The sequence below is a fragment of the Lycorma delicatula genome, chromosome 4, assembly GCF_047948215.1.
Source record: "Lycorma delicatula isolate Av1 chromosome 4, ASM4794821v1, whole genome shotgun sequence".
In the NCBI taxonomy this organism is placed as follows: domain Eukaryota; kingdom Metazoa; phylum Arthropoda; class Insecta; order Hemiptera; family Fulgoridae; genus Lycorma; species Lycorma delicatula.
Window position 1 is genome coordinate 35697725 of NC_134458.1, and position 21604 is coordinate 35719328.

At 26.6% G+C, this 21604-nt stretch overlaps 1 protein-coding gene across 8 annotated transcripts in view; it reads left to right on the forward strand.

The window, feature by feature from the left end:
- Positions 1–21604, forward strand: part of Asator (tau-tubulin kinase asator) — a 492107-nt gene that overhangs the window by 295475 nt on the left and 175028 nt on the right. The window lies entirely within an intron of this gene.

The window sequence follows — 21604 nt, forward strand, 5'->3', positions numbered from 1 at the left end:
TTAATTTAACATTTTTAATAGGATATTTAATAATAATTTCAGGAGTTTTTTTTTATACAAGGAAATTTTGAGTACTCAGGTCATTGGAACCTACTGAATTTAATTGTGTATTTATTTTATTAATTATAATATATCGATATATTAAATTTTATTATAGATATATCGATTTTTGTAGCGTATATTACTAAATCTATTTATTAATGAGTAAACCGTATTCTTAAATAAGTTATTTAATAGTAAAGATTTAAAATTTTATGAAATATTATCTACAAATGTAATATTTTTTATTTTTGTGAGTGTTTACTAACAGCTTTAATTTTTAATGAAAAATATTCTTTTAAATTTTAACTGAATTTTATTTCCATACTTTAATACAATATGAGAGGTATGGGAAAAATATGTCTTGATAAAAATTATGTAAAGTTGCATTGCTCCTCGAACAGACTGGAGCCGTTATAAAACTCAAATTTCAATAATTTTAATTTTTGAAAATATTAAAAAAATAGTCTATTTTTAATATAGAACACATACGATTTAAAATAATAAAATTTAATAAAGTAACTGCGTCCTTTAATAGCATGTATGCGACTGAGATTACATTATATTTTATAATATTTAATATTCTACGTAGCAACACAAGATGTATAAAAACTAACAAAAAATTAATTAATAAATACAATTAAAAAACAATATATATTTGCACATGAAACTAAGACATTTTAAATTAAAAAAAAAAATTATATACATTTTTTTCTTATCAGATTTAGATATTTAACATTTCGATTACTGATGCTACACGTTTATAAAATTACAAAGATATAGCTCAAAGTTTATAAAAAGAATAAAAAACATCTAGGGACGTATTTTAATTATTAAATTTTTATCATTAATTTTTATAAAAGAATTATTAAAAATTAATTTAAATTCAAAAACAAAACAAAAAACTTGTAAGAAACATTTACAAAGCAATGTAACAACAAAAATATCACTTTTATCTTAATTCTACGCCTGGAACTGGCCAGCCACGTATAATCTATAGTATGATGTAACATATTTTCCTTCATCTTGGACTTCTCGCGGCAAATGTAGCGTTATATTTTAATATCTTTTTTCTCATTGATGTTATTATCATTACTATTATTATTAATCCAGGTAATTTTTCTGTGTTGCTTATTAAGCAGTATTTTTGCTTTCTTTTCAATTTTTCTGTTTACAGATTATTTTTATTATCATTATTAGTTTTTTTGTAATTACCAATGAAAAAACGTGTCTATTTTGAGAATTTTGCTGTTTGTAAAAATGTTTTCAAGGCTTTCTTTGTTAGTTTATGATGATATAAATTAGAAAAAATAAAATAATAAATAGTAATTTTCTAATTTACTTTTTTTTAATGATTGTCTTGATGTATGATACTAGATTAGACAACTGAGTTGAAGGATACAATTTTTTAATTTGTTTGAATCTTTGGAATTACAAATAAATTCTTAATTCATGATGTATATGTTATATATTTTATTAAATTTTACCCCAGCTGCAGATTAAGTTAATGAATAACTTCAGATCAGTTACTTTATCGCTGTCTATATATTTTTTTTTAGATTTATTATTAGAGCTTTTGTACTGTAAAAAACTTCGCCAGATCACAGGTATATTTCTTCTTTTTTTTTTAAATATTCGATGTTAAAGGAGATAGAGAGCATACTATCATTAACCTTATATTCAAATTTAATTTTTAATATTTAAAAAACTGTTCTCTGATGTATACGCTACGAAATTTTTAACATTACAGTGGTTGTATAATATATCTTGAATAGTATTTTTTAAATTTTAATCTTATTTTTTACTCTATTCCGTTTTTAAATTCGATGAATAATTTTAATCTTGATATGCCTGATGTTTACTTTTTTAAAGTTTTTTTTTGTTGACAGCTCTCTGAAAGGTTGCACTCTGACCTCTATTCAATCAACATTTAATTTTTGAAATGATATATCAATCGATTGTTAAGGCTGGAATACAACCTTACATTATTTATCTTCCGTAGTTATCGACTGATAAGAGAACAGCTGAATACAATAGAAATATATTTTATTATATTTTTCATTTTACTATGAAGATGTTATCATCAGTAAAAAATTACCGGCCTGGATTTTTATACTTTTCAAAAGATTTAGGTTCCATGAGTTTTAAAAAAACCCCAAAATGTTGGTTACGAAATTCTGCAGAGTGTCCCTCCCATACAGTAGTTTCCATACAGTCCCGTAAAGTAAAATTTCCATACATAGGAAAAGTAAACATTTTTTTATAAAGGCCATGATTTATTGCAAAAAGATTGAAAACATAAATTAAATCAACTCGAGGAACGTATCGTAATTATATTTTGTTTATTTTCTTCGTACACCATGGCCTTCATAAAAAAATGTTTATTTTTTCTATGCATGGAAACTTATGGGACTCTATGTATTTATTTATATGATATTTTGGCCTGTATTTTGTCATATGTCAGGATCAGTTTAACCAATAATCATTAAATCTGAGAGGTTAGTTTCTAATAGAGATTAGTTTTTAGATTAGAGTGATTGATTCTATTATTTTGTTTTTATAAAATCTGAGTGTAGATTAGGAAATAATAAGATATTAATGATGTTATAGTTCAAAAGGAGTTAATACTCTATAAAAATGTTACTCATAGCTAATAAAAAAATTAAATTATCAAAAGTACCATTTTAATAATAGCATTGAAAAATTTCTGAAAATGAAATTCATAAAAGCATTCTCACGCTAAAAACAAAAATTATATCGCTCAGTTTTTCTAAACTTTTACTATTTCAAATTATCGAATTGAAATTTAAAATTAATTTTCTCTAAATGTGGCCAAACAGAGTGAAAGTAATTGTTGATTCTTATTAAAAAATTTCGGAGCAATACCACCAAAGAAAAATAACTTTTTTCATTTTTTACTGTTACAATGGTTTTTCTATTCATTATGTTTTATGAATGCACCGTTATTAAGGGTGGAGACGACGACTTATTAGATTCGGCTTAAATCTTATTAAAATAAAAATTTTATAATTCTTTTTTCGTATTTCGGTTTGCCTTTCCTCATTTACTAATTTTATTATAGCTCTCTGTTCTTGTACAACTAATAAATAACTCTATTTCTTTATATTTCAATTCTTGTCTGTAAAAGTTTGATTTTTTTATGAAGCTTTAAATTTAAATATTTTTACAAAAAAATTCATTTTTTTTTAGTTTTATTTCACTACAGTTATATTTCGTAAATCCTTAGTATAAATATCGTTTAACGTGGTTTTATTCAACTGTTTACAATACAAGAGTTCTGATTTGGTCGTAGTTTTCAGTTTTTAAAAAGTTGATTTTAATAATTATAACTTTAATATGGTTGCAAAATCAGCTTATTTATTTCGCTTGTAGATACACGCGCGCGCGCGCGCGCGCGCGAACACACACACACACACACACACACACACACACACACAGAGTTATATGAGAATTTGTTTTTTATAATAGTTTTAACATGAATTTTTATTTTACTTTTAGCTAAATTAGGAAGAAAAATGTATTTATTTTGTTTATTAATTTGTTTTTTGTTATAACTTTTTATATAACTTTTAACAGAAATCATTGTTAATAATCAAAACAATAAATTAGTGGAGGTTTAACTGGTGAAAATTTTCATTGTTTACTCTGTTAAATAGGGAATATTCTGTAACCCTTACTCTGTTAGTAAACAATCAGATTAAACAAAACGGAATGTTTTTTAAAACAACAAAATCCGTTATCGGAAGTACGGACAAAATATTTTTCGTGCAAACAAAAAAATTAAAAAACATAAAATTGATTCATTGAAATGTATGTATAATGCGGGGTCTGGCATTTGAGGCAAAACTAACTACAAAAATGTCGTAGAAATTGCCAAGAATAAAAAATATCCCATATCAGACCTATATCTCAAAAAAAATTGAAGAGTATAGGTGTAAATCATTCGAATCCAGGTGAAATTCTGCCCTATAACTGACACCTTACTCTTCTCACCCCATGAATATACTGAACGTCATTACAATTAGAAAAAGAAACTCTGATCAGTGCCGATTATACTTCAAATACTTTACATGTACCGCAGAAATGAATAAATTCTATTTGCGAAAGATAATTGCAGTAAAAACATTTATCTGGGCTTGATGATCCAAATTCTTTTGCAAGTAAATAAATTAAAAAGGGTTCATTATACTCGTATGTCACGGATTAAGTGACTATTTAATATAGCGTAGATATGTTATTTATTACGAATTTTATTTTACTATTGAGTATTACTCGATAAAGATAATTTTTTATCCAAACGAGAGAGAAGTACTTGTTCTGTTTACGAATGCTATTCTTATAAATAATAGTATAGTCGCTTTTACTATACATTAAGATTAGTTATGCCATAATCACTGTTATAGATAACAGTCTACCGAAATTGTTGTAGTAAATGAAATTTTTATTTCTTAAGTAAAATAAATTTATATCTCATGTCATTTTTTGTTAGTTTAATTGAGTATTATTAATAAATTGTAATGAAATCATGAAAAATAAAAAAAAAACCTTGTGTTAGTGATAATAGCGGTTCAAAATATTTATAATTGTTTTTTTTTATAAACTCAAAAATCTAGTTTCTATATTAAAAAAAAAAATATATATATATAATAAATAAAATCATACATAGTAACATTATTATATTTTAATTATGAAAATGACAATAAATATCATTTAAAATATATATAAATTCGTTGATTAGTAATAAAATACATAAAAGTATAAAAATATCTGTACTATCTAGTAAACGAACACTTTTAGTTCTCCAATCATGCGATTTAACTGTTAGGTTTGGAAAGTAGTATATGATAACCTTTACAAATAAATAATAATACACTTTTTTTTAAACAAATAATTTTGACATTTTTTACCTGACATATTTTAGTTATAATAATTTTATTAACCATGGCTCGTTGGTATAAGTATATAATTATAGTTAATACACAAAAAACCGCTTACCAACAATTGAATTCGACGCATTCACGCGCTTTCAGAATTAAATTCCATCTTCAGAAACTCTCATATTCATCCTATTTATAAGATTAATTAAAACTTCACATGTAAAATTATAAGAAAATCCTGATTATTTGCTTAAAACATAACAATTGGTCGTCTTATGTTTTAAAATGATGTCAACATAAACGTCCTATCAATTTGGTGGTCTCAATTTTTCTAAACAGTTGAAGTACTAAAATTTTATTTCATTAATAACTTCTTATATTTTTTTATTGTTATTACTGAATTATTATTCATTGTAATTTTTTTTTACAATCAGAGGTTAATAATTATTAATAAATCAATATATTTAAATTAAAAAAGGAAAAGTTAAAAAAAAAAGGAGATGAAGTCGGATTCGAACCGATGTGCCTGCCCCTTGTAAGACCAAAATATTTAATTAATTAAAATTTGATTTGGCAATAACTTTGGAACCGATGAAAATAAATACCACTTATGATATATCGTTGAAAAGCTCTCATTGAAGGCTTATTATTGCAGAAGAAAAGGTCCTAAATCCAAATCTTTTTGGATTTTGACCTTTTTTGGACACTTTTGGTGCAGTCGAAGGCAATCAAAAAGGGAGGCACACAACTAGATGTTACAACAGTCCTAAATCCAAAATTTCAACATTCTACGGCTAATAGTTTTTGAGTTATGCGAGATACATACGTACAGACGTCACGCTGAAACTAGTCAAAATTAATTCAGATGGTCAAAATGGATATTTTCGTTGATATCTGAAAACCGAAATTTTTCGCGGTCACAGTATTTCCTTTACTTCGTACAAAAAAGTAAAAATGAAATCAAAAGAGTTTTTACATTTTTTTTGTCTACTTTTAACTTTTTTGATGAAAGTTTGTCATTTAATTCTACTGAAATTTAGTTAAAAATTAAAAATGTCTTAATGATATCAGATTATTTCCAGTTAATGATTTAAAAGTAATTATTATGATAAAAATTTATTCAAATCATATATACAATTATGTAATTTTTCATGTAAAAACTCTTCTATGTAAGTTGGGGGGGGGGGGGAATTTACTACAGCACCTCTCTACAAGATAAAATAAAAGATCATTAAAACCGGTCCATTTGATTATAAGTAATAAATAAGTCTTATATTTATATAAATCATAAATTCAAATTTATCAATCTAATTAGCTTAAGAATTACAAGTTATTTTAGAATATTTTGAAAAGATTCTAAAATCTTAAGACTGCTATAGAGTTTTTAGAATTACTTCTTCGTTTCTGTTTCGTTTAAAATAATCAATCATAAATCCAAAATTGAAATTTATAATTGATTAACTTTACCAAGCTTTCTGTCCAAAATATTTTATTTCTTTATATTTTTTCTGTACGAGAGAATATTCTTGAAGTAATTTAATTAGCTTACATATTAAAATTACAATTTAAAAATTAAAATTACAACTTAAAAATAAACTAAATTTAAAGTGAATTTGATACCACAATTTTTTTTAATAATATTTGCCAAACTTGCCATACAGTGCGTTAGGCTGTAGAACATTATTCGGACGCCGAATACAGTAGCTAAAATATTAAAATGTCTGAGTTAGGTTTGAAGATTTTATCTTTAAGTTTAGAAAGAGCAATAACAAATATATATATATATATATCTTTTTTAATAAAAATGTATTAAAATATTTCGCTCCGACTCTATCAATGTAGAATAACTTTTGTAAAAAATTAATAGTATTCTTTCTATGAGAAATAGTTTACAATAACAGATAATATAGTTTATTTATTACATGGCAGTTTTAGAACTTCTTCTCAGTTAATTTTAAAAAGGCCTAGATTGGGTAAGAATAGTGAGAAAAATTAGTTCTTGGTTGATTAATAGGGGATAAGTTTTAGAAATATTTTAATGCATCTCACTTTGCAGGAGTTCAGTTAAGGTAAAAGGTATTCAAAAATTGCACTCTTATTACATTTTTCTTCAGTTTTATAGAGAAAAATTTGATTAGTTTAATTAATCAATATAGTAAAATTTTTACACGTGTAACAGAAAAAAAGAATGTTGAATAAAAATTAAATTTTCCTGGATTTTTAATCGTAATTTTTGAATGAACCTAAAACCTATCAAAAAGTTTATAAAGCGACAAGGTTATAAAACCGCATCAAACCATTTTAATTAGAAACGAACTGTAATTAGAATGTAGAAAAAACTCTTTGATCGTAAAATAGGAATTTATTGAAAATGTAAATTTATTGTAAATTGAAAATGTGTTAGCATAGTTAAAGAAAAAATTAACGTAGAAGAATGCACTTTACTCTTACTGGGCGGAATTACATATTTGTCACATCTATTAATATCATGATTTCTTTTAAGTTACGTGGTTGAAATTAATATTAAATACAGTTAATTACCTTTCAAATTAATCTATTATTCCTAATTTTATTTATTATTTACGAGTTTTTATTATCAGTTAAAATTTTACCGTAAAGATTGTTGAAAATTGATAATTTTAGTATATAATATTGCTTTAAAAGGTTAATATAATGTTATACATTCTTTATATTTAAAATGTGTAGATTACGGATACGTGCGTATGTATAATAATCTTTGTTTTTCTTTTATTTTATTTAAGTTAATCTGAATATTTTTATTTTTAATCTCATCATTTAACAATAACATTCAGTTTAAACATTTTTTTCTTCATCCCACTTTTATAACGTGAAGGCTAATGGAGACGGCACTCTCAATACCTTTACGTAGGTGTCCGTTCTGAAGCACAATAATTATATGCGGGATTAAACTAGTCCGAAGTGAAAACACAAAGCGAATAAGACACCGTGCTGCTAACAAAACAGGGTAAAAAAATTTTATTAAGATAAAATCTATTATAAGGAACTATATTTCTTAAAAAAAACCATAAATACAAAAAAAAATAAATTATTCTTCTAGTATTAAAGGGAATTTAACTTTATTAGATTTTTGTTTGATTGAGTTTTAAATAATAATAGATGCTTACTAACAAGTGATTTAATACTTGTAACCTTATTAAAATTTTGTTTTTTTGTCTACATTAATTATTTCATCTCATTTCTCAAAGTTTAAAATAAATACGTATACAATTTTTAATATTTTCATTTAATGTCACTTAAAAAATGTAACACCTGTTGAGATGTATTACCTATTAATTTGCTTGCAATTTTTTATCTTAGAAAATATTTATCAGTAACATTTACGTGTTTTTGTTAAGACAAGAATTGATATATATATATATAGTTTAGTCACATTTGTAGCAGTCTTGATATAAAAAAAAACTCGTGTGTACTTATGTACATACGTAAGACGTTATACTTCTTTGGCGTGAATAAAAAAAGAATTTTTTTACGCATTCAAACAAATTTGAACCGAGTCAAACGATCTATAGACGACATTAAATACCATGAATAAAAGTTTGAATAAATAACACTTAAATTAAATTCAGTAATATTTATTTTATACAGTTTAAAAAATATTGAAGTATTCGTTATCATATAAAACAAAGTTCATCGAATATATTTCGATTAGTTTAGTTCAATTAATTCTTCGGATGACGACTGAATAGGCATGAGGGTTATTAGCGGCTTATGATATAAAAAATATGATACAAATAGTATCATTTTGTAATAGTGTATTTCATCAAAAATTTTATTTTTGGTAAATTTAAAATTATTTATGCAAAAACAAGAATTTATCTGATGTGTGCTATTTTCTGTCATTAAACCATTTAATTTTACTCATAAAAAATAAAGACTACATAAATATAACATCAAATCTTGATACACAATTTTCACAAAAAAATAAATAAATATACGCTGCAATAAAGTTTTATGAATATGAACAACAATATTCACAGTTTAAAATATCAGTTTTCAGAAATTCGTGTATATAAATATATATTTATTACGATTCAATATCTGCTATGTTTACAGCACGTGCTAATCACTTAATTGCATTGAACGACTGACTGAATTAGACACTACACGCATGTGCGTGCAAAATGATCCACTTGGGCCTGCGCAAATCTTCAGGGTGTGTTACATCGGTGCGCGCAACTTCTGTAACTTGCTGAAATACACTCTGATCATTTCTGCTAACGCAAAAAAGAAGTATAACTTCAAAAAGTATCTTTATAAATATTTTTTTTTCAATAAAATAATGTTAACCGAAATAAAATTTTGTAATCTTTATTCAGACGTGGATAAAAGAAGTAGGTAATGTAGTTTAATACAATTTTTCACTTTCTTCTGATTGATAACATGAAAAAAAAATTTAATAGAAAACGCATTGTTATTTTAATATAATTTTATTACATAAATTATGTATTTTTTATCGGAATAAAAATAATTAATAAATTATATTTTATTGATGATGATGCTAATAAATAATGTAATATAACGATAAATAAATATCTTTTATAAGCGGATTATAATTTATGATAAATTGTAATTATATTAATAATGTGGGTTTTGTTCGTAATTAATTATTTTTAGTTCCCTGAACAACCACTTAAGCTGTTACTTGGACTCGACGTCTGCTGTGTAAAAGTCAGGCAAGAATTGTCACTCATTCAAGAATTTTAATGTTCGTTGTCTCTTAAGAAACATTTAAATAATGCAACGTATTTATTGTAATTTTATTGTTTTATTATAAAAATACTAGTGTTTACTTCAAGAGATCTCGTTTTTAGTATACCCTACTCACAATATAAAATTATTATATTTTTTACATTAAGTGATATATATTATTAAAAATGTGTTTGTGTATACAATGAAAAAATGTAGGCTACGTGAACGCAAGGATTTAAAAGGTAACCGAAAATTATTTTATTTATTAGCTGATGAAGGAATTAATACTTATCAATCATTCGTAATATCCGTTTTTCTCAATATTATACGTTTTAGATATTTTTATCGATGATTATTTCTTCAAGGTCATATTGATTTCAGTAAAAAACCACCGCATTATTATTCTAATATATATTATTTACACCATTCACTTGTGAAATTCAAATCGGTCTTTGAGTTGATATATGAAAAAAAAGAAATATTTTGTATTAGCAACGGTAATCCATATAGCGCGGTTTCGCCGGCGCTATATTGATACAGAACTTCAAAAGTTAGAAATATTATTTTAGTATTTATGAGTTAGCTGTTTCTCACAGAGCTATAGATAATCAGAACTTATCACATGATAAAATAAAATGTTTAATTATAGGTTGTGTGTTCCAAATCAAATTTTTAATGAAATCAGGAGGATACTTAAATTGTTCAAAAGCTACTTTCCCCTCAGCACAGCAAAGTCCAGGAGTTTCATTATTCCATTTTTTTTTTTTTTTTATATGGAAATTCGTATATCAATTCCAGAATGACAATCAAAATCTGATTTGAGACCTAACATATTTCTCAACGGTTGTGTGTACATTGAAAAAATATACGCTATATGAACACAAGATCTGAAAAAGTAACCAAAAATTATACGAGTAACCGAGCGCATACATTGCTCTTCAAGTCTTTAATAATGCTCTGGCGTAGATTCTAATTGTCTATGATCATAGATTCTAGTAGTTCTAGATGTTCTTCTTCCTATTTGTGACCCCACCGACCTTGGCGGTATGAAAATATTAATATCGAATTAAAAGTCGAATCTATCCCAACTATGTGTATGACTTACGCTAATGGAATTTCTTAGTTCAGTATATAAAAATATTCAGAGTGATACTTTACTCGGGTAAGGATGTGTTCTCGCTGGTCACCGCCAAGTTAGACAGTGACATTAAATTTAGTAAAACATAATAATTTTCTGTTGAAGTCGATACGATATCAAAATTCAGTATTCCTCAAACCATCAAAACTTTATTAAATATGTAAATAGTCGTCATTCCCTTTAATTTTATTTTTAGATTTATTTATTTTTACGTATATTACGATAATAATACAAATTGATTTTTTATAGACAATTACACTGAATTTAGTAAATCAAATAACTGTCTGAAGAAGTCGATTTGACATATCGATACAAGCATGATCGCTATTAAATTTAGTAAAAGAAATTTTAGGTTATTTATTTATACGTTTCTTTTATTTATGATCAATGCAGTTGTAATATTGGTGAGTTTTGAACTTTGGTAAACATTCTTGGGGTCATAAGAAAAATACAGTTAAAATTTGGTCAATAGTTTTCGCGGTTATCGGGAAGAAACGAAAAAGACATTGTTTCTTTATAAAGTAGTCAGATTTTATCGAGGATAAGAAAACCTATCCTACTCAATAAGTGTTTGATAAGTCGGTAAACTTAACTTAGCATCGACGAAAATAGTAACAGAATCATCGGGTCGATTAACAGACTCTTACGAGATTACACTATACAGATCTCGCCAACCTCATTCAGCTGAATCCATTGAACCAAAAATGGGGAAAAAAGATCAAAGATAAGGAAAAGGAATGGACGACCAGAAAAGACAAATCTCGGAGGAAATGCGAGAATATCAGAGAAACAATCCCACCCAGAGGTAAGCTCCAGTATAACGGGTACTTATTTCAACCGTAATTCATTAAGTAGAACGGAGTATTTTTGTGCGTGTTGATAACAATAAATGGTCTATTTCAAATTAATCAGCTTCAATATCTATATATTACAACGAAGATTAATTTTGTTACGTAAGTTTAAGAATCATCTGAAAACAGGTACAGATAAAGTAAACCTAAAGTAAAAATTTTGTCTTTCTCGGAATTGTGGGGCATATAGAAGTGTATAACTGAAGTACAAATCTTTCAGCAGGATTCTCCACTCTGGAAATGAAGGAACACTTAATATTGAAAAATTCCAGTAAAACTAACAGAAATCTAGAAAGAATTCATTAAATGTTTGTTAAATCACGGTAAGTCATTCATCAACTCGACAGTTTTATGGTGGTCTCTCTCTCTCTCTCCTTTCCATTTGTGATGATTTGGCGAAGAAGTATTACTCCTTTTTTCACTATAATAAAAATTCTTAAATGCTGTCAATTTTTGACAGTATAATGGAAGATAAACATTATACAGAAATAGAAACAAAAAGAGAGTGCATCAAACCAGTCAACGATTTAAGAAGAAATTCACAATATTCATTCTTTTATGATTCCTTTGAGTTTCATTTAAACTCAAACTGGTAGTAAACTTTCCTGGTAAAAAGAAACTGCTATCTGAAGGCGAAGAAACTATAGGTAATTCAAAAGTATTAGATAAAATCGATAAATTTTATTCAAAAAGAATAAAAATAAAATTATATGGATCCTCGATGTATATTTATTTGTACGCTTAATAACACCAAATTTAATATTAAAAATTAATATAATGCGATCATTTCATTTTACGTGCAGCGACTTAATAGTTAATCTAAATGACTCTCTTTTGTATAATTACTATGTAAAATGAAAATACTAAATAAAATTGCATTCCTTACAACCTGATGATTCCATAATACGGAGAAAGAAAGCATCAGGAAATAACATCCTAAAACTTTAAGGACATAAGGCAAACCTAAAAATAAATTGGCTGACAGCCAAAGCTTTTATAAAGTGGTTCCCGTAGATCGACGTAGATACATAATTCGTGGTTCAGGTTCATTGCTTACTGTTGACATTAGCTACTGATTAATAAACATACGAGTCATTTTCTCAAAAAAAAAAAAAAATTAAACAAACATCAATTTTCATAATTTATCAACACACCCAAACGCACCGGAAACTGCATTCTGTGTTACCATCGTCTACATTTGAATCACTACTTTGATATACTGCACTTATTATTGAAGGAGAAGGAATGATCTATGTATTGTAATAAATTCAAACGATACACAAAAATAGATTTTAAAAAATAACTTGCGCTAGTATACAAATGCAAACGTCACGGCTTGTGTTGGAAGAAAGTTAAACGTAAATTTAGTATTAAGGGCTCTCGTAAAATTAATTTAAAGTAAAATTTGAGCAAATTTAACATTTAAATCTCCTATTATGTTAATAATAACTCAACCTACACGCATTAAGTCTTTGCTGATATGTTTGAAGCTTAATAACTCTACTGATAACAATATTATAAAAATCATATTATACTCTCTGATCAATGTTTTGCCTATTATAAAGTTAATTTTTTTTCCGATTTTTCCTAAAAGAAAAGAAAATTTTTTAAAAATATCCTTTTTTAGTACTTTTAACTTGATTTACAATCATCTGAAACCCACAAAGATAATATAAAAATATTACCTCTTACCTCCCTAACTGCTAGTGCTTTTTTCAACGTCTCGTTCAATTTGATCTAATATTCTTCTAGTAATGAATAATTTTTCCAAATAATAATAATAATAATAATACCTATTCCACTTAGGAATGTTCAGTTTTGAAAACAAAAATAAAAAATTGGTATGTTAGTTTTTAATACGCTGATTAAGAATAAATGTTCCTTTACGAATAAGATGAACATGATTTTTTTACTAAAATCATAAATAGTACGGGTAATTGTAACTTTCCCAAGGAATGATATGCACAACCAATAAGTAAATCATGGTTCAAAACAAAACGACATTCAGTACGTGTGCAGTGTTGTCAATATGGCGTGTCCTCTAGAGGTTTCGCCCAGCATAGAGATGTGTTCAATAGTCCGATTTTTGTGGGCAAAAAATTAAAATTTTTGTGTAATTTATCAACAAATTGTTGAGGTATACGGTGAGAATGCAATATCACGCCCCATGATCACATGTTTCATTATTATTCTATCATTATTATAAAGCGGATAGAAAGGTGTTGAGAAATTAAAATATAACAAATATTTCGGATCAGTACGGGCGATGTACAGTAACTTTAATAATAAAAACTTATCTTCATCAGTATCTTCTGGGTGGTAAGCCATAATAACAATCTAATTATAGAAAAAAATACAAAATTTATATATTAAAAAAATTTGGTAGAGATTTTAATTTAATTATATTAATTGTTAATAACAAATAAGATTAATTAACTAATTATATTAATGTAGTTTATTTTCAGTCTAATATTAATGGTTAAAATTTTAATTAGTATTTTTTTTAATCAGATCGATATATCTGTTGAAATACGATTATTTCATCAAACATAAACGCTACATTTTTCGTAATTTTGTTTATTTTAAGATTTAGTCAAATTTTTTATTTATATGACATTAAAATAATCATTTACAAGCAATTCTGACAAATAATAAACGATTTCTTTCATTTAGTTAGAATATTAAAATAATTTGTATTCCATAAAATTATTACTATACGAATAAATGTTTTACTGTTAGAAATATATAAATAAAAACAATTCTGTCGTTAAAAGTGAATAAATATGTATTAAACGTTATAAGATTTAAACAAGTGATAAAATTAAAAATGTTAAATACTCCCGAAGCCGTTTTGAAGAAACATATTTACTGCAGCACCCCCTGGCGGCTTATAACCTTAAAACTAATCTAATAACCTACTCTGAGATGATATCTATGTAACGCAATGAGGTGATACTTAATGCAAAAAACCGCATCAAAATCGGCCCAGCCGTTTTAGAGAAACACATCTACTGCAGCGCCCCCTGGTGGCCTATAACCGTAAAACATGTATAAGGACCTGCTACGAAGTGTATATAATGCAAATAACCGCATCAAAATCGGTCCAGTAGTTTTTGAAGAAAAAATTAAAAATGGTAACAGACAGACATACGCGCACACATACTATCTGTTACCCCAAACGCATATACCGTCTCCGTACCGTCGTGGGTAAAAAATAAGCAACGAACCAATTTTAAGTAGTTGTATTTAATATAACTGTTATTGCTACTACCACTAATATTATGATTTTCTTTTTTTTTAACTATATAGACCTAACTATAGTCTGGCAAATGAAAGAATGCACCTGAACTTAGACCACAATAATTTCTAAACAAACCGGCTTTAAAAGATGCAATATTTACTAAACCAACCTTTGTTCCTGTCTTTATTTTACATTATTTATATTATTTTATAAAGAATTTATTCAAATTCTAAGAAAAATAACCGCTACGGTTACAATCTCGCCGAAAACAAAATTTTTCGGCCTTTTTTGTATACGCTTCCCGTTAATGTTGTTTGAATAAGCTATTTATAAACTGATGTAGAAAGGAACAAGCTTTCGTTTGATATATGTAGCAAGTTCTACGATGATTTATTGATAAATTATTGTAGCGTCTAAATTCAGGTACATTTTTTCATTTGCCAAACTATAAACATATAGAAAAAGCTAAATAAAGATAATACAAACGTATTACACGTTCTAACGTATAATTGTTCGAAATAATATTGTTCTTTATTACTGTACTCCTTCCTTCCATAAATAGTAATTAAAAAATCGTGATAGCGTTGCAATTAAAAAAGATAAATATTTTCAAATATCACTCCGTCCCTGTAATAATTGTTATTTGTAATTATTACATATTTTATAAACCAAAACGTAATTTTTAATTATCAAAAATAGCCATTCGTTACTGAAATATTTATCTGTATGTGTATATATATTAAATGCCATAGTCCAGAAAGATTGTAGGCGAACTGAAATGAGATGCGTCACTCCTGAAAGTAAATAGTCATTCTTATGATACGAAGAATCCCATACCTCGCTTACTAGAGAAAGCGAAGAATGAAGTATTTTCCCACCGCCTTCTTTATGGAGCCAAAAATAATGCCCGACATCGACATAACAAAGTCTATCGAAATGAATCATAGATTCAGCCCTCCAAGTGACTTCACTCACTTTACCTCAGTTTTGTGAACATAATTCTTCTAAAAGAAAGCAGTAGTGCCTTTTGTACCTTAGGTGCTTTATATGTGTTACATCCATAAGAAAGACCGGGCGAGAGAGGGTAAAGCAACCTTAATGTAACTCTTCTTTTGATAAATAATACATTATTTATATATAATTAGATTAATTTCAGATTATATTATAATTATATATTTAATATATAATCTATATATATATATATTGCCTCTAATTAGAAGGGTCTACTAAAATAACTACAATTTTGTAAACAGTTAATAACCGTAAAACAGTTATTAAGTAGGATATTTTTTTTAAATTGCGCTTTCACTCTGGTAAAATGCCAAAATATTTTTAAAAGTTTTAAGAAAAAACTTCTTTTTTTTAGTTTCTTTTTGTGGAAACGATATGAAATTTATCGTGATTAGAGTAGTATAATTTTCAAAAAGAACAAAGTACAAACCTTTTTAAAAGATCATTTGTCAATGATTTCATTTATAAAGACATTATCTTTTTGTCATCATGCTGACAAATTTTGCCAAATATAAATATATGAGCATAAAATTATGTATATGTATCTACTTGCCAAAAAATGTTTACATTAAAAGGGAGAAGTATGTAATTCGTACAGAACTAAAAAAAAATTTTATAAAATAAAATTTATAAATGTTGCGTTTGTAAACGGTAAATACTAACCAATAAATCAGTCAAAGAATTGAAAAAAAAAGACTGATTATACCTAGTCTGCAATATTAAAGAAACAACGCCGAACCCGATTGAACTGGTCCATTTGTTTACCCCTACCATTTGGTGGAGATAGACAAATGTAATCTTATCAGAGTTATTTCGTAGAAAATACTGTCAAAATAGCTCCAATCATTCTCTGTTTGTCTATCCCCTGACAAAAAACTGCTAAATAAGAAATTACATCAACAAACATGTACAAGCATAATTAATTTATAACGCTTTCTTAACGCTTAACAACAATGTTTTTAAAAGTTATTTTTATTAGCATAAGACTAGCTTGTCCTGTAAATTTTTATTAACTGCAAGGAAAAAATGCATTTCAGGTTTTTTTTATAGCAGCTATCTTTTCTCGATAATAGATGAAGTTTAATTACATTTGTTTTGTACGTTAATTAAGAAAAGTGTTTTTGTCATACAGTTGGCTTCTGTACATAGAAGTTACTGTTAATTAAAACTTTGATTCTCTCTAGAGACTGCAGCACTGATGTCAAAACAAATAAATAAATATCTGAAGAAATTTAAATTATATCTTTTGTTAAAATTTACTAATTCCAATTTTTTTCTGGTTTAAAAAAATAAGAATATTTCAACGTTTCTAAATTCATAATAATTAAACAATACTTAAATTATCGATCATATAAAGCTAGTGTACCAAGATATATCTTACTTTTATATGTATATGTATATTAAACTGCATCACATAAAAAAATCTTGGCAGAATTACATAAAATTTATGGGTAAATGAGTTTACGTGCGGAGTTTAAACTATTTATAATACCGTACTATTAGAAAGATTTTTTTTCTGACCTCGGACATGCATTTATATATGTTTTCTAATGAGAATGATAATAATAAGACCAATGAAATGATAAGTGAAAAAACGTTCCACCTCAACCCTTTACTAAGCATCTAAATCAGCTGATTTTGAAGCCAAAAATTTGATTACTATACCGATTCATCTTAGTTATTTAGTATGTAATAATTATACCTAATAAAAAATTAATTTATCTATATTAACGTATCAACAACAACAAAAAAACATATTCTTTATCTTTGAGAAGATTCATTTTTAATTTAAGAAAACCGTAGATTTTGCTTTCTATATTAAGTTACTTAGAGGAAAAACAGGGAAAAATTTTAATGAAATTTCGTCAAATTAAGACTGTACCTCAATTCAAATTTAACGTATGATCTTTTGCGCACAGTGACAGAAGTAATTAATGTATTGTACTGAAATTTGTTACATAATATTTTAACTTGCTGATATATTTTAGTAATAATGAACAATTAGGCTTAAAAATATTTCTAAAATAATTAACTTCGGGAAGAACACGTATTACCGTTTTAATAGATTGGAAATAACCAATGTGAACCAAATCAAACTTTCTTTTGTTAAAACCATCACACTGTTGTATTATATTTTGCTTTTTGCATTACTGACATTACACACAAAATCTTGAACGCTGAATTCATTTTTATGAAATTTTGAGAAAAATTTTGCCTTAACAGGATTAAAAAGAAGGCTATTAATATTTTATATTTTTGAAAGGTGTTTTTTTTTCTTTTTTCAATCGACAAAAAAAAAAATTAATTCCATAATATTTGTAATCCTTTTTTTTTTTTATTGTTTTTAATTTTTAGTGGAGGATTTATTCCTCTTTAAGTGAGAACTGTCTTTTTTTTTTAAATAAAAACTGATTTAAAAAGATTTATTTATAACAATAAAATTGAAATTTATAAAATTTGCGATGTGTTTTACCTACGATGATAAAGGCACCAGCTCCTTTTTTATTCAGAAAGATTCTATATAAATAACAGATTATTTAACATGATTTCATTTTACAGACTTACACCGTCAGAACATTGATTATTAAGGGTATGAAAAGTCAAGGGCTTTATAGCGGGTCGCACATTCCTTACGAAGAGGTTTATAACCGATTGCAGTCATGTTTATTAGATATTTAGTGTATGTTATTTACTAATGTATTTTATTGAAGTAACACGTAAATTCCGCGGTATAAACTTAATGTTCTTAAATGAGTATGATACAATTTTTAAATACGGACCTGTAATTCTTGAGCTATATGGTACAACTTCGGTGCAACGCTCTAATTAAAATTTGTCATAGTCTAAATACCACGCATAAAGTATGGTGTAAATAACTGCTCTATTAAAATTAAAGTTTATTAATTTAAGATATTATATTATGACACCTTATAATATTTTTATTTAAAAATGTATAAATTATTTTATTTGTCGAACTGTTACCCAAATTGCGACTTAATCTTGCCTCTATTTTACATCGATTACTAATGGAAATCACCTTTATTTAAACAACATATTTAACTAAACAATGTTTTTTTCTAATAATAGACGTAGAGAAGACAGTTTAGTGAACAGTTGGACTATTTTAACCCCAGCGTGCAGCGCGCATCACTATGGTAACGCTTTCGACCCGACGTACTCCCGTAAGCCCCTCCGGCCTTCTGCAAGGTCATTTCTGCTTCAAACAACCTTGGCTCATGTTACACTATTATTTATTTTGATTTGGCCCAATATATAAGAGAAATTAAACTTTTTTTATATTTAAACTACTGGGCTATCCTTTTAAACAAGGAACTTTATTAATTATGCTGTTAATTTTAATATTTTCACGTACAGTTTATTTATTAATATCAATATAATTGCGTATTTAAAATTTTCAAAAAAATTTTTCTTAGAAGGGATGGATAAAAAAGGTTTTGTTTTATTAGCTGACTTTAGAGATGAATCGAATTTTTCTTCGAAATTTATATCCTCGCAGGGAATCTAATTCTAAATTTGGTAGTCTACAACTACTCTGAATCACCGGAGCTTAATGTTTTGGTACAGGATAAGAAATGCTATCCTTAATTAACTTAGGGTTATGAATCTCTACATTGTCAGCTTTTAAAAAAAAAAGCAAAAATAAAGAGGAAGGTATTCGAAATAAGAACTTTCCGTTTAAGTCAATTTTAAAGCAGATACACTTCATATTACGGATACATTTAAATTAATTGTGTAATAGTTAAATTACTGACAACAATAATTGTGTAGAAAACTTTCAAAAATGTTCACGCTAAGTTAATTTCATATAGACATTCACTTGGTGAAGATAGCAATAATTACATTAATACACACATTACATTACTACATTAATTGCTATTATTTATGGTCGACTCGACAGGAACGTCCTTAAACTTATTACAGTAAAAAATTATACCCTTACAACTGGTGCAATTCCCGATAAAAATTTCGAATATACGTCTTCCGAGATCGAAATCTTGTTACCGTAATGAAAGAAAGGACCTGAAGAGAGGCCAGACTAAAACATTATCGCTAAAAAGGGGCGGTTGTTCTTTCGGTAGTTACTGGGAATAACTCAACGGTAAGCTGATTGCTGATTGCATATCGGAAAATATCTCCTAGTATCCAAATATTTACCAAATCACTTAATATTTTTATTTCCTCTGTGCTGAGAACTTCAACTACGCGTATTCTAAGTCGAACTTATTATTTTTTTTAATCTTTCTAATAAGATTATTTTTACATATGGTTGATAAAATCCTCAATTTAAGGATTTTTATAACCAGAAAGGTTCTCCTGGAGTGATATATAAGGCTTTTATGTGAACCCTGAAAAATAATAAATAAGATTTGATCCATTTTCTTTATACTTTCGGCTGCTATAATATATATCAAGGAAAATTATTGTTACCGGTCAAAAAATGGCTGCGGATAAATTCATATCTCCTTTATAGAGCGTGCTAATTCAAAAATAAATTTTATATAAGAGATATTGATATATATATTTAAAGGGTTTAGTCTTATTGAAATTTTACTTGAGTTTTTAACAAATCAAAAAATAAAATGGTCAGAAGTTGTACCAACAAAAAACAAAAACGAAAGTTTTTTGGAAAATTTCCAAATAGGTTTTTTTTATATATTTGTGCTTAAATTAATAAACAAGGTCATCAGAATAATAATTTAAATTGTATCACTGGAAAATTATTTAAATTTTAAGCACTACATACATACCGAGGTAATTTAACAAAATCGTTGGCAGATTTAAAAATTTAAATTTAAATGTATTTTTTTTAAAAAATGCTTATATTTTTAGTAAATTTTTCGGTTCTTATACTTTATTTGGGGCAACCATAAATCAAATGACACTTATCATCATCAAAATAATTTGGTTATCTGTCTTTAGGCAGGTCCCTTACACACCATGTCTTTTCCATTCTCTTTTGTTACCAGCTAAACTTTGAATTTCATGATGGCTCCCATTTCCTCTTAGATCATTTATAATTTGTTTTTCTATTCAGGCCTCTCCTCTTTATTGAAAATTACTAATTCATATAGCAGTGTTTTTCTATTCTATTGCTAAGCTTTCCTATTCTGAATCGATCTGATTAAGTTTCTGTTCTCTTTTGCTGTTCTTGTAAATTCATTTTTCTCTCGTATTTCATTTCCTCTAATCAATTTCTCCCAGCCTTCCTTTTCATCTTTCTCCTAATGTCTCAAATCTAATTCCATCTCGCTGCATAATTATTGTTTCTTTCTGTTAAACGCTTCCTTAGCCTTTAGTATTATGTTCTTTGTCTCATTTCCACTTTTACAATCTTTTGATAACATCGTATCTATTTAGCTGTAAGTTTTAATTGTTTAATTCTTCTTTCTTTCGGATAAATTTTCACTGATTTATTGTCTCCTGCCCTCCTTACTTTTGTTTCGTTAATATTTATTTTTATTCCATATTCTGTTATAATATCTTCTAATTTTGCAATAAAATGTAGAACATCCTGTACTGTGTTCCCTAAAAATATGATATCATCTGTGAATACAGTTTACTTTCTTTCCTCCAATACTGATTTCATCATCCTCTTCTAGGCCACTTTAAAACTAATCGTCAACAGAAATATCAAACAAAGTTAACCTGTATCTTTGCTTTAAATCCTAGAAAA